The sequence below is a fragment of the Euprymna scolopes genome, chromosome 46 (assembly GCF_053919585.1).
Source record: "Euprymna scolopes isolate OS-2025 chromosome 46, ASM5391958v1, whole genome shotgun sequence".
NCBI lineage: Eukaryota > Metazoa > Mollusca > Cephalopoda > Sepiida > Sepiolidae > Euprymna > Euprymna scolopes.
Window position 1 is genome coordinate 75,681,555 of NC_136527.1, and position 11,468 is coordinate 75,693,022.

Sequence of the window (11,468 nt, forward strand, 5' to 3'; positions counted from 1 at the left end):
ATGGTTTCCATAATGTTTTATTGTTAAAGTGTTTTTTTATTCAATAAGTCTGAAGAAATGATGATCTTGTGAAAATTTTCAAACGAAGTAATGTTTGAATTTGTCCGAATAGTCTTTAAACAATTGTAACTAACGATGAAATACGCTATTTGTTGCTATCAACCGATTCTTGGAAGTCTTGGTTTTTGTTAAAACAATATATATATATATATATATATATATATATATATATATATATATATATATATATATATATATATATAATTTGTGGTTGCTATTTTTCAAAGGTAAGCCAACCAGTGAAATATAACGAGGTTAATACTAGAGTGTTCAATACCGAGGAAGAGCAAATTGCACTTTCAATTTGTCTTTACATAAGCAGTAATGTGTTGCTACACAGTCATGAGTATGTTTCGGTATTCTAGTGTTTAGTTACTAGATACCTCTTCAGGCAACAACGCTTATAATCAAAAGCGGAATTCTTAATCAGATATATATATATATATATATATATATATATATATATATATATATATATATATATATATATTACATTTTAACCCCAAACAAGGCACATTGCCACTTTGATGTAGGGAGCTACTTTCAGGGGTAACATCTACTGGGGTACTATATGGGGATTTGGGCAGCAAGATGTCTGTTCACGTTACACTTGAACTTCTGCACATCAGTACAGTTGGGGAAGTAGGGACCTGGAATGGAATTCCAAATTCTAGCGGTTCTGGGGAAGAAACTACTGGAGTAGAAATAATTTTTACATCTAGGGATCTCTACTGTGTGGGGGTGAGATTTAGCTGCCTGTCGGGTTTTTCGAGGGTGTTTACGTCATGGGGGCACAAGTGCTTGTAGTTCGTCAGAACATTCTATATATATATATATAAATAAGATATTGTCTTTTTTAAAATTCAATTTATAACATTATATAATCTATTCTTAATGCTGCAATATTTTAAGTCATAAATTTATTATATTTTTTACTAGAATATCCTTTTCTTTTCAAGTTTTATCAATTAGTCCTTTACTTTTCCATGTTTAAGCTTAACCATATTACTTTTCATGCTCGCATTTTTCTATTGTAATCCAATACTGTAATAATATTTTAAGTTATAAATTTATTATATTTTTTACTAGAATATCTTGTCCTTTTCTTTTCAAGTTTTATCAATTAGTCCTTTACTTTTCCATGTTCAAGCTTAATCATATTACTTTTCATGCTCGCATTTTTCTATTATAATCCATGATTTTTCCAGCCTTCCAGTAAATTAACTTGTTATTTGTTTCATTTCAATCTTATTTTTCTGCTCCCATAAACATAAGATACACATATGTAAAACAGTGTACGGCACTCGTCTGCTTCCATTCTCTCTGTTTCACTTGTTACCTCTCTTTTCGCGAGAGAGGTGAGTTAGAAGTAACACTAGTTGCTTAAGCGACGTGGTTGCTATAGAAACCAGTCATAAAAAATCTCACCTCTTTACGAATTTTTACGATTTTGAACACCAGTAAATTTATCATAATTTTGATTTTACTGAACGAATATTGATTTTTTCCCCATAATATAAACCAATAATTGTTTGAAATTTGGTCGAAAAAAATGAGGGAAAGATGAAGCTTTAAAGCAGTTCTAAATGACTAAATCTGTCTCTTAACCATATATTCACAAACACTACTGCGTTTGAATAATAACGAGGTGTAAATCTGATGGATTAACTCCTTTGAGACTTTCGAATAATTGCGAAAATTTTCCCTTGAAAAAGTAACAAAAAAAAAAATCTTTCTTTATTTCGAGTAATTAAGTTTTAATTAACTATCCATCATAATTTATGGAAAAATCGATAAGCTGGTGAGAAAAATCACAAGATCAGTATTATTTGGAATTTTCGGACTTCTGTTCTCATCTTGGGTGTTATTTTCACAACGTTTCGCTCGATGTAACCTCCGACCTTCTTTAAGTGTACTTTGTCGAACTTGTGAATGTTTCAGTCTATCTCGGGAATTTGGATAAAACTTCTAATGGAACACTTTATTTACGTCGCGGGGGTAGTATGCTCTTGTTCCGTCAACTTCACGCTTGTGGAACTCTCTTCCATTTGGCTGTTTCCCACCTGACTACAACTTGGATGTTTTCAAGTCCAAGATAAACAAATTCCTGATAAACTACCCCCTTAAGTAAGACACTTTATCAAATCTCCATTACTAACGATTACTGTACACGCAATAAACCTTATCCTCGAGTGGCTTCCGGACCTTGATAAGTGGTGATATCCATGTAAGAATATTAAAAAAAAAGACACTGTTCCTTTTATGGCTGTCATTTGTATTTCGTTACAATTTTATCCAAGTAATTATTTATTTTTGTTTTATACTTTCAGAACGTGTTGTTTTCAAGTCATTTTTAGGTCCTAATGTTTTGTTATTTACTTGCGTTCAGCTTTCTCGTCATTTCTGGCAGGAACATCAATAATAAGCGCAATTCTTTGAGTGAAGTCCTTTCGGGCTTGTTCCATATTACTATATCTGGCTTGATGGCCTTGTCTTTTATGTATCTGACCGCCTGTATGACTTTGTCGTAGAACACTGTCACTTTTCCGTTTGATGTTATCGGTGGTGGTTCATGTTCCCAGATGTTTGACAATCTGCCTAGCTACGTCTCCTCTTCAGATCTTCCAGTTAATGTATTTACGTACTTTGTTGTCGCGGAGAATGTAAAGATCATCTGCCAATAATAGGTGGCCCCGGACTCTCATTCGCTGAGTGGCAAAACTTCCTCTGGCGATTTGCCTGAACGTATGCTATAACCTGCTTTCCGAGGGCACGTTTCAATACTGCATGCTTAACACGCTTTTCCTCAAAGTTTTTGCATCCATCCATAGCCTTGCATAATTTGACCCGAATTCTCGTGAATCCCTGTCCACCATGGATCGGGCGAGACCGGCAATAATCGGTGTCAATCGCGAGCGTTGTTCAAATATTGAAACGCTAACGCGACTTTTCTAATTTATTTATTTAAGTTTTTTCCGGGGGGGGGTCTTTTTATTTTCTGATTAGTTACTTATATATTATTTATTTATTTATTATTTTTGTTTTTAACTGAATTTTTGGGAGTTTGATTAGCCAATGAAAAAGCGCTATCTAAATATAGATATAGGATTAGACAGCGAAGCTGAAAGTTTGGTGGCGAGATAATAACCTTTTAGTCACAAAACTCTTGAACAGGAAAATGTTTGCAGATGTCCATATTATAATCCGGAATTTTCTTAGATGCAGGGGCCAGAGGCATAAGTTATTTTTGAACAAGCAAGTTAAAAACAACAAATTAAATTTAGGCTCGTGTTTGATGAGGGTGATTTAAAAGATGCTGAGATGTTGCATTTGGAAAGTAGATGAATTTTTAAAAACAAAAAAATATGTATCTTTCTCTGTCTCTGTCTGTCTGTCTCTTTATATATATATATATATATATATATATATATATATATATATATATATATATATATATATATATATAGCTGAATGTGTGTGTGATCAGGAATAGGCTCCTATATGGTTGATTATTTTAAAAAACTGATCACATATAACGATAGACTATGAATCGAAACAAAGGAATGGGTGTGTTTGATCTGCCAGAACGGTGGTTCATAAAAATTGTGGGGGTCTGCGTTCGCGCCCGGTTCACAACGTATGGAAATAAAAAAAATTAAAAAAAAAAAAAAAAAAAGTTTACAAGTGTTTCTGACATAGATGTACATAAGAATACTTTGATAAGTATGTTTTAACTTAAATAGGGATGGTATAATAAAATTGTGGAGTCTGCGTTCGCGCCTGGCCTCCATAGAATGGAAATAGGAACACACTTTAATAAAGACTTTTCATATCTATCTGCGTAAGTATACTTTGATAATTATGTTTCAGTTTGAAGAAATATGGTATAATAAAATTATGGGGTGTTCGTTCGCACCTGACATCCATAGAATGGAAATATGTCACAAAGTTTGACAAGGTTTTTTATAGTGATCCACATAATATTGTGATAAGTGTTTAAGTGTGAACAGGTATGGTATAATAAATTATGGGGCTTATCTATTTTATTTTTACTTTCATCATATTTTGCTTTGGTTTTTATACCTCCAAATTCGAAGCTATCTCTTTACAACCCTTCCTTTTCATAACCTATCATACTTTCATAAATCAGTGTCCATTTTCTGTAGGCTGTTTTTGAACCCAGTCAACGACGAGTAATTTTGCTAATATATATATATATATATATATATATATATTTATATATATATATACACACACACACATATATATATATATATACACATTTTTTTTCATTATTATTTATTAGATGGAATTAGACCTGGAGTCTAAATAAAAAGTTTATTTTAATGTATTAGTAAATGTCGTAATACTATTAAAAGAAAACAATGCCTATTGTAGTATAGATATATAATAAGCTCAATAGGTATAGATATCCAAGAGCTATATAAATATTGAGTAAAACGATCCATGATTTTGAATTAAAAATCAGTTTAAAAAGAAAAAAAACTGAAGTCCAAGAATGAAGTAAATTATGATATATGATTTTTAGAATATTTTAATATTAGTTTTTTATTGTTATCATTTATTATAATTCATATTTTTTTATTATTTTCTTATTTCGTTTTATTTTCTTTTATTAAACTTATTTATGTATTTATTTATTTAAATGTTGATATATAATGTGTGTGTTTAGATGTAAAAATTTTCGAAGAATTTTAAAATATCTTAAAAATCATCTAAGATCACCTTTACCCTCTACAAGATTATAGTATATTGTTGTAAGGTCGCTGGAGAAATGCTGGGATCCTTCTACCGCTTCAAGTTCGGCCAACGATGGAGCACTGTTGCCACATCTAGGCACGAGCTGCTAGAAGCAGCTTATCCTCCCTTGACATACTTCAAAACAGACTTCATAACTTAGTGTGGGATGCCCTTTTCTCTTCCCTGCAACCTCTTTCCCACAGAAGAGACGTATTACAGTATCCTAGAATTTTATGCCAGGTTTCTAAGTCATGACGGGCTGTTTTTGAGGGGACCAGACTTTTTAAATAATACAGTCGGCCATTTTCTTTAATATCAAATACAGTTCCATTGGGGTATATCAATTTTGTTTTGTTTTGGCCAAACTTTATATATATATTTTTTATATACTTGTTTAATTGCAGCCTGCACGGAAAATATGTCTTGCTTAAATGTAGGCATGAACAGCGCATTTTTTAGAATACAGTTACAGATTTCACCTTTATTATTTTTTTAGGGATATTTTAGCATCGCCTCTTTTCAAGACTATATCATTTATTTGACTACCGTCAGCAAGTTCGAAAAAATGACTTTGTCGTTATTTTCATAGCAAGTGCTCAGCTGAGCTTTACCCCCCTAGCCAAACTTTCACGAAAAACACTCGTCTAGCTGAAAACACTATCCATAATTTCCCCCCACCTTTTATCTGTGCCTTAACCTAAACACAGATTCCATGAACAAAGCTTCTTTCTTAGAACTGCACGCTTGTCTTCAAGTCCAACGTAAACAAGTTCCTTTTATGTTTACTATGCTATAATCACATTGACTAATGTATGCCAATTAACCCTTATCCTTGAGTGACCTCCGGACCTTGATAAGTGTATTATAGCACTCATGGTTAGCCTAGTGTAAATTATTACTTTTTAACTTCCCCCTTCTACATATAAAATTTGATTTTTGTAATTAATTTTAAATGCATAAAATCTTTAACCTCGCTCCACGCCAGTCATGGCAAAGTATATCTCCTCTAAAAGTGAAACTATTTTTAATTTTTTAATTTTTTAATTTTTCTTGCCTGCTGAGATCTATTATGATCGAACCGGTCTGCACATCGTAGCAAGATATGAATGTATTTACATAAAGAATAATAAAAAAATATATATATAATTTGCTCTCATTGATTGAGCACTATCAACGATCTTTGTCGAAATTAAATTATTCTTTATTTTTGTATATCTCTCTACCTGGGAATATATATATATATATATATATATATATATATATATATATATATATATATATATATATATATATATATATATATATACATGAATCAAATTTTAGTCATTCAAGGAATTTAAAAAAATTATGACGTGAAATGTTTGAATTTCAAATCAAAATATTTTTAAGACAAAGAATGCATTTGAAATATTATAACACTTTATCCTATTAGGATTTCGATGTCTATCATCTCTTCAGAGGAGAAAATATTAGCAAGGATGGAATACTGTTGCCATATCTGGGCAGGAGCTGCCAAAAACAGCCTATCATGCTTTGACAGAGTACAAAATAGACTTCGTGGTTTAGTGGGGATGCTCTTTTCTCTACCCTGCAACCCCTCTCCCACAGAAGAGACGTTGCGAGCCTATCCTTGTTTTATCGTTATTTTCATGGCAGGTGCTCGTCTGAACTCCAATCTCTGCTCCCCCCCCTCGCCAATCTTTCACGAAAAACACCCGTCTAGCTGAATCCACTGTGAAAAATTTCCCCCCACTCTATATCTGTGCCTAAATCAAAAACGTGGATTCCATGAACAAAGCTTCTTTCTTAGAACTGCACGCCTGTGGAACTCTGTTCCGTCTGCCTGTTTCCCTCCGGACTACAACTTGGATGTCTTCAAGTCTAATGTTAACAAATTCCTAATGAACCGCCCCCTTAAGTAAACACTTCATCAAATCTCCACACTAACGTAATGTGCTTGCAATAACCCTTATCCCTGAGTGGCTTCCGGGCCTTGATAAGTGGTGATCACTGTGTAAAAAAAAATAGTTATAATGGTTTACACCTTATTTGCTAAAGTCAGTGAGACATGGAAAATCACAATGAAAAGTTGTTTAAGTATTTACATTTCATAGAGTAAGGGAAGTTAAAGAAAAGGATATAAAAATTCACATCCAAATTGCATGGTAAAATCCAAAGTGAATGTCTGTTGTAAAATGATCCAAATGGATTTTGAGTAATCCGCATCACAAGGTCTGGAGCAATTTTCCATACCAGTTGATTGTTAGATAATTTCATTCTGAAGTATATATATATATATATATATATATATATATATATATATATATATATATGCATATATATTTTTTTTATTTAGGTTTAGTCACTTTCTTCCAATTCGAATGTCGTCTGCTTCCATTTAGATAGCGCTTTTTCATTGGCTAATCAAACTGCCAAAAATTCAATTAAAAACAAAAATAATAAATAAATAATAAATAAATAACTAATCAGAAAATAAACAGACCCCTCCCCGGAAAAAAATGAAATAAATAAATCATAAAAGTCGCGTTAGTGTTTGGAAGAAATCGACTACACCAAAAAAAAAAAAAAATTAAATACTAAAATAAAATAAACATATTTTCATTTTTAAAGGTATTTTTAGTTGTTATTTTTTTTTTATTTGCATTTGTATTTTTTCTGGTTTGTTTTGTTTTTTCATTAGTTTCTCCCTCATTTTGGCTCATCAGTTAGACATACCCCAACTCGGGATATATATATATATATATATATATATATATATATATATATATATATATATATATATATATATATATATATATGAGCCATTGTTGAAAATCCATGGATTAAGGAAATTAAAATAGCCCCTTCTATATATTCCTTTTGTCAAGCAATAAATTCTTAAATCGAATATATGTCTCTATATGTTGTTTTTTCAGAATTTGAAATTTATCTACAAAACTTATATATTGCTCTATTATTAAATATTGAGCTTTTCCTTTTTGGCTAGGATCTCCTTGAAAGTATTACTTCAAGTAATATCTATCAGGATTTTTCATCTGAATTCTATCAGTGTCGCATCTCGCTTATATATATATATATATATATATATATATATATATATATATCATAATTCACTTCAAGTCTCTGCCTTATATTTCGCCCTCCCTTTACACCTAATAACAAGGCAACCCGAGGAGTATCACTACATATAAACCACCATATCTTACAAATTCCCACCCATACCCACCTCATAACTTACCATTTTAATTCGCCTTCGGACCTTTCCCTACCCTACTAAATAAAAACCCTAGTACACTCCCCATGTAATTCAAACTTTAACTTGCATTAATCTCACGGTATAACAATATTCCCCTTATAAGTAATGTTGTAATAACCGTTATTTTGATCAATCCTGCTACTCCGTCCTGGTCTCAGAAGAGCATGACCTTGCCAGCGAAGTGCTGCACACTTACCTTCTTTGGAGGTGGTGAATCCAAGTGCTTCCACTGCATTGACTGGGCTTTGGTCTCTGGATCATAGTGATGGACCCAGGTTTCATCCTGTGTAATCAGTCGTATGAAAAACTTTGACTCATCTTCTTGGCACATCTCCAAATTCATCCTCGAGCACTCGACGCGTTCTCGCTTCTGGAATGGTGTGAGCAACCTGGGAATCCATCTGGCAGACACTTTATGCACATGCAAATGGTTATGAATCATAGTTTCCGCAGACCCTGTACTAATCTTGACATCTTGGGCTATTTGGCGAATAGTAATGCGCCGATCTTCCAAAATGGCAGCCTCAACTTGGTGGCATCAATGGCAGAAGGGGGGGGGCGACCAGGTCTGAGAGCTATTTCCACAGACTTCCGGCGATGTTTGAATTTACAATGCCAGCTTTTTACAAGGTCATATGATGGGGCATTATCACGATAAGTTTCTTTTATTTCATCAAAAGTCTCCTGTGGTGTGCGTCCTTTCAAATACAAAAACCGGATCACTGCTCGACATTCAGCAGGCTCCATTTCACATCTTACTCAGTTCAAACCTCTGTAAAACAAAAACCACAAATAGTTCAGAGCTGTAATTTGCCACATAACCCGTAGAGATATAAATCATTGCACATGCAAAATTTCAGCTAGATCAGAAAACTGAAAGTGGGTCAGGGGCATTACTTATTGCACGCCCCTCGTACTTATTAAAGAGAGATAGGAATGCGGTGATGAGACAGGGCTTGGAATTGGGTTGATAGTATTCGATTTTCTCCCCACCTTCTCCTTACCGCTTTTTCCTTCTCACATATCCCCGACAAACCTGCTTAGCAACAAAATTTCACCCCTTCATTTTTGAGGTCCCTAAATGCCAGAAAACTTTCTATTCTAACAGTTTCTTTCCTTGGAGAGCTAGACTTTGGGATTCCAGTCTCTTTACCTGGAAGTGGGTCAGGGGCATTACTTATTGCACGCCCCCTATTTTACACTATCGCTTTAATTCTTCATCATTACATTACGACTGAAAACATACACCGTCTTTAAGTGCTGTTGTTGTCGTGGTTACCACTGTTGATAAAAAAAAAACCTTTAGCGTATACGGATAAAACAGAACCACGACCCAACAACTCCTATACCTCCCGAAGGCCAGGAAACCTTTTAGCGTAAATCCCCTGCATAGATACCTGAATCTTAAACACATAAACTATTTATATCATTTAAAACTATGGTAGAAACTCCACACTTTTTGTACACTACACTTTATATTGTACGCTCCTCCTTTATCTTAAAATTCAATATAATCTTCCCCATAACAACATCAATGATTTTATTTATTTATTTCGTTCCTGACGAATCCCTCACTAGACGTCACGTCCCCATTATGTTACCTAGCATCTTCTCTACTCTTATGATGAGAAGCATTAGGCTTCGAAATACCTTGGTATAAAGAGTCCCCTTCACCTCCCCAAATATTATTAGTATATTGAAGTGATGTTACCGCATTTTTTTTACATATTCACGTGGTGTTAAGTTTTCGGATTAGCCAATCAGATTCTTTCTTATTCCTGCACCCATTTTCAGCACCCAATGATCGTGCATTTATCAGACAAAAGTGTATTTGACTTGAAACTCACATCTTTCTTTCTTTATTATTGGGAGATTACCATCTTGATTGTGTATTAATAAGTAACCTAGATGCATTTGGATATGATTGCTTATGTTTTTGTGTGTATTTGTTTATTAGTATGATTATTTTTATTATTATTGTTGTTGTTACTGTTGTTGTTATTGTTCTCTCTCTCTCTCTCAATATATATATATATATATATATATATATATATATATATATATATATATATATGGAGAGAGAGAGAGAGAGAGAGAGAGAGAGAGAAAGAGAGACTTCCTATGTAGATGATTATGTCTGAATGAGAAACTTGGTATCATAAATTTTAAAGAATCCTGAAATTTATTATATATATATATATATAGGGACAATAAGCGTGGAAAATTTAGTTATAAAAACTATATATTGGTGAATATAGAATGGTTCATTTATTTAATAAAGTATACACACATTTAGTTAGGTGATAGAGAGGACTCTTTATACCTAGGTATTCCAAAGCCTAATGCTTTTTACTCTTCTTCTGGTGAGAAGCATTAGGCTTTGAAATACCTGCGTATATAGAGTCCACTTTACCTCCCCAAATAAATGTATGTATAGCGTTATTTTCCAATATAGAGGTTTTGTGACTTTCTTTTCCTATTGTCTCCTATATAAGCTCCATTGAAATTTGTTGGGCTTTATATTATATATATATATATATATATATATATATATATATATATATATATATATATATATATATATATATATATATATATAACTGAAAATAATGAGTTAAATTATGTAGAATTACAACAAAATGGATTGTTTGACAAAGGAGATTAATTAATTTTTTTCTCTCCTTTTTAACTTTAATTTTAAAAGGAATTTAAAGTAACGGTATTTCTGTTCACAATAAATTTAAAAAAATCTGCATCAATTAAAATAAATTAATGGGTATTTTACGATCGCGCAATGCCGGGCGGTCTCCGAGTATATATATATATATATATATATATATATATATATGTGTGTGTGTGTGTGTGTGTGTGTGTGTGTGTGTGTGTGTGTGTGTGTGTGTGTATGTCTGGGTGTGTGTGTGGTTTATTTTTCATTACCGTTTTATCTGTTTACTTACACATGTTTCGGTTACCGAATCGTATTAACGATCCAGTAACTTCGTCGGACTTTACAGAAATCGTTGTTATGATTGGAAAAATGATATTAGAAGGAGCACGAAAACATCGAAAAAAAAAAAACGAAAAAAAAAGAGGGTGGGAGAAAAAGGGGGACATAATTCGACAATAACATGTGTAACTAAACAGATAAAACACATATTTGCTCTGCAATAGTATTGAGCACTTTCTTCAGGTTTTTACCGATTAGCATTTTTGCTATATATATATATACATATATATATATATATATATATATATATATATAGGGTGTCTACAAGTCCAGCTGCATTATCTACAGGGTACCCACAAAGTCTAGCTACATAATCTACAGGTGTCCACAAAATCTGGCTGTATAATCTACAGGATGCTCATA